Source organism: Cupressus sempervirens, chromosome 3 (genome assembly GCF_028749045.1).
Source record: "Cupressus sempervirens isolate cs-2001-9-10 chromosome 3, ASM2874904v1, whole genome shotgun sequence".
Lineage (NCBI taxonomy): Eukaryota > Viridiplantae > Streptophyta > Pinopsida > Cupressales > Cupressaceae > Cupressus > Cupressus sempervirens.
Genome location: NC_143120.1, coordinates 1,120,016,475 through 1,120,021,128, shown reverse-complemented (window position 1 = coordinate 1,120,021,128; position 4,654 = coordinate 1,120,016,475). Strand labels below are relative to the sequence as shown.

Sequence of the window (4,654 nt, the reverse complement as noted above, 5' to 3'; positions counted from 1 at the left end):
ATTAGTGAAAAATAAGGCATAAAAGACAAGTCACAAATCACAAGGACTAATATTGAATAAAACTACAATTGATATAACTAGAATTAAAAACCAAGGCCTCACTTTTATAGTAGTCTCTAGAGTCAAATCTCTAAAAGCTCGTTGTACAAAGTTTGCCTTCCCTTTGACCATTATTATAAAATGAAAGAGAATCCATTCAACAATATTAGAAAGAAGAATAATATCACTTGCAATTTTTCATGGCAATAAGTCCAAATATGTGAATTTACTTTTACACCCACCTTTTAAGTATTATACTATAAATTGACATTTTTCTTCACTTCTTATTTTTTAAATTTTGTTTTGTCATTTATTCCTTGTTTTTTCTTCCTTTCTCTCTATTCTTCAATTTATATTTGGAGAGAATCTGCAACACACTTCTTGTTATATATCTCTCACTATTCATCCAAATGATGGATAACAAAGTGTGATCTGATATGTTGATGCTAAAAACACACACACAATCCATTCAAGAAATCTTTGATAACAAATGTCGGTGCATTCCTTGCACCTCCTTTAGGTACAAGTTCTAGTTAATGAATAATAGATCTTACTAATTAATATAATGAAAGACACAAGTGACCTATATATCATGAATTTGTTGTCTTGTTTGTCAAATTTGAAAGCGTAAAAGCTTACCCACCCTATCCATATTATACGACACTAAATGAAATTTACGTATTATTATTATTATTATTATTGTGTATCTACACACTAAAACATTTAATATTCTAAAGCATGCATCGAATAACATTGAAGAAAATTTAAATGAAATGGGAAAATGATATATATATATATATATGCCATGGCGAGAAACTCGTGATAATCGCAATAGTTAGCCGTACACTTTAAGGCGGGTGAGAAGTACTGTTCAACCGACGCGCTAACCCAACTGTATTTTACAGTTGGATTAACCGATTTCACAGTTGTATTAAACACGCATGGTGAAAAGCACAAGGGCCCCTCTGGCTCTAAGCCATTGAGCCCCTCCTACATTGCTCACGCTATGAAGCAAACTCCGAATTTGTCTCTTGTTTCTTTCCATTATAAAATTGAAGAACGAATAGAAATGTCGATTCTATTAATAGAAAAATTGGTTTTCTGCCTCAGCATACGCGTCATCCAGTGGAGCTGATTCACGCTGGTTCACAGTAAAACCACGCATTTCACGCGGAGAGAAGATTGTTGCTCTGTAATCGAATGTTTAGGGGCATATTGTCTCTTAAATGCAAAGGCACACGTGATCGAATTACATTAATCCAACACGTGGGTGAATGATTTGCTCTGTTATATAACGTCACAACTAGCTCTGATCTCTCATCTCGACATTCCGACACACTTAAAACCAGATCAGCTGAGGATCAAGCATTTTCTGCAACGCATCTATGGCAGTTATTATACTTTTAGGCCTGGTGGTGGTGTTAATATGTGGAACTTACTTACTGAGGCGGCGCAAGTCCTGTGATTCTTATGGACCCGAATCATATTCTTTCATTGGCTGCTTGATTCCCTTCTGGAAAAACCAAAACCGACTGTGTGAATGGTACACGGAGCTTCTCAGAGATTCCCCCACGCAGACCATGACAGTTGAGCGATTGGGCGCCATTAGGACTGTTGTTACGGCTAATCCAGAAAACGTGGAGCATATCTTGAAGACCCGATTCGAGAATTACCCCAAAGGTCGGATCTTTAATGAGATTCTGCATGATCTGCTGGGCAACGGCATCTTCAACGCAGATGGAGAGTCGTGGAGATTGCAGAGGAAGATTGCGAGCTACGAATTCAATACCAAATCGCTGAGAAATTTCATTGTCGATTGCGTGCAGTCCGAGACGACGGATCGTTTGTTGCCATTGCTCGAGCAGGCCTCTCAAAGTGGGAGTTTTCTTGATTTTCAGGACGTTCTGCGGCGGTTTTCGTTCGACAACATCTGCAAAGTGGCGTTCGGGATGGATCCCAACTGTCTCGATCTCACTCTCCCCAAATCTGAGTTTGCAGACGCCATGGACGTCGCCAGTTACCTGAGTTCCAAGAGAGCGCGGTCTGTGATTAGCCTGCAGTGGAAACTCAAGCGGGCTTTGAACTTCGGATCTGAAAAGACTCTGGCCGAGGCAGTACGTGTTGTTCACGAATTCGCCAGAGACATAATTCGGAGGAGAAGCTGTGAGGAAGGAGATCTCAAACCAGACTTGCTCTCCAGATTCCTCCAACTCAGTGAAGGAGGCTTTGACGAGGAGTCCTTGCGAGACATTGTGGTGAGTTTCGTGTTGGCAGGCAGAGACACGACGGCGTCTTCTCTGACATGGTTCTTCTGGCTCCTTTCTTCGCATCCCACGGTGGAGGAACGCATTTATGAGGAAGTGAGGAAGATGGCGGCGGTGTCGTATGAGGGGATGAAAGGGCTGGCATATCTTCATGCGGCGCTATACGAGTCAATGCGTTTATATCCTCCTGTTCGCTACGACTCAAAGCAGGCGTTATGTGATGACTGTCTCCCCGACGGGACGTTGGTGAGAAAGGGGAGTTGGGTGACATATCATCCGTTCGCGATGGGGAGGATGGAGAGCATCTGGGGTGGAGATTGCATGGAGTTCAAGCCAGAGAGATGGATTAATAAGGAAGGCGCGTTTCTTCCGCAGAGTCCGTTTAAGTACGCAGTGTTTCAGGCAGGAGCGCGCATGTGTTTGGGGAAAGACATGGCGCTGATTCAGATGAAATACATCGCGGCTTCTGTGATTCGGCGATTTCGGTTGAGAGTTGATCCCCGACACGAGGGGCTCTGCGTTCCGAGTTTAACAGCGAGTATGAAGAATGGTCTGCCGGTGGTTGTGGAGAAGCGGAGCTCCTGATTCTCTTTATCATTTTATATGTGTCATGTATTATAATATTTATAACCGTGTATTCAAATCTGAGGCCTGTGAAGTATGTATGATTACTTGTGCGTGATAAAAAAATGATATAATTATATTATTTTTGGTTTTCATTTTCTCAATGAGAGTGGGTGATTCTAAATATTGGTGCAAAAAAATTAAATAATCAAACTTAAAAACTTGTATTTGTATTTTTGAAGGGTACAAAAATTAGGATAGTTAACTGATGTTGCTATATTATTTATGTAAAACAAAATTTTGCAATTTTTCTTTTGTTATACACTAAAACATTGGATGGGATAATGTCATCTTTATTTTTGTCTAATATCCAAAAAAAATTTAAACATCATTTGATTCAAGCGAGATCTCTATTTTTGCAAAATTTTATATGGATTATTTTGATATTTATTTTCTATTATTCCCCATTTCATAGTTTTTAGTATTTGAATCTTCAACTTATATTTCTTTGAATAGATTTGAACAACACGAATAAAAATAATTACAAATCTCCTTCTATTAAAAAATCCCTTTGTGTAGAACATTTTCAGTCTTAGTCAGAAATGATTTTATCTAAGGCCCCATTTTCCGATCCCCTTTCCAAAAAATGTTAAAATAAATTATCTTTCCTAATACATTAAATCCAATTCAATTAACATCTTTCAATCTAAAAATATCTCTTAATACAGTTGTAGAAAGTAAAGGTGTATGTTTACTCAAATTATTAAAACAAAAGAAGCATTTTTGAAATAACAAAAAATCAATGGAAAGATAGAAAAAATCAATGAACTATTTGTCAACATATGCAATATCTTGAGCTCTAATTTTTATTGGCTTGAGATGTTTGGTTCACCATCTTTTCAATAAAGAAAGAAACAGATATGTAAAAAATCAACCACAAAAAAAATACTGTAATCAAAATTCAACATGCAATAATTGATGACAGTTAAAAAAATCTCATAATATTTTTTTGTTATACACTAGAACATTTGATGGGATAATGTCATTTTGGTTGTTGTTTACATACAAAATACATACATTTTCTATTTTTGAATGAAAATATGATCATACGTATATTTTTTGAGGTATGTTGATGCAATGATGCTAAACAATAAATTTGGATATAAAATTTGGTACATTTATTTATAATTTACTGTTATAATTTTTTTACAATTTTTCTTGAATATATTTTATTTTTAATATACCATTAAAAATTAAAAAATTAGTTGTTGGAATTTGGGAACAAAGGTCAAATCCATTTGATAATATAAAATTTGATTGTAAATTATGCTATAAAGTTCATGATATATGTTTTTTTTTTGTTGTAGATTCACTCTCCTTAAAAGAAGATATCAAACTTTATAGAATAATAATATATTAATATTATTTATCAAACAAAGAACAACATACATAGTTAGTTGTATGACTTCATTCAGTTACTTATTTATTTTCCTTAGAATATTGGCATAAATAAAAATTTATTCATCATTATTTATTTAAGCAAAAATTTATAATAAAAATACATATTAAATAGTATGATTGATGTAGGAGTGTCATGGGATAAAGACCAATCTTGCATCACCCAAACTATTTCACTTATGTCTCTCGAATAAGGGTTGTCTTAGTGCAGAGTTATTGTTTTTGGAAGTTCAATATTTAGTACATCGGTCATATGAGCTCAAAATGTTCTAATTTCAAAGGTGGAGGTTCATCTTCGATATATCACCTACTAGTTAAGGTTCATTGCA

At 35.6% G+C, this 4,654-nt stretch overlaps 1 pseudogene; it reads left to right on the top strand.

Annotated features, from left to right (window-relative positions):
- Nucleotides 1-1,373: 1,373 nt before the first annotated feature.
- Nucleotides 1,374-3,022, top strand: LOC149570732 (cytochrome P450 94B1 pseudogene; annotated as a pseudogene).
- Nucleotides 3,023-4,654: the final 1,632 nt, after the last annotated feature.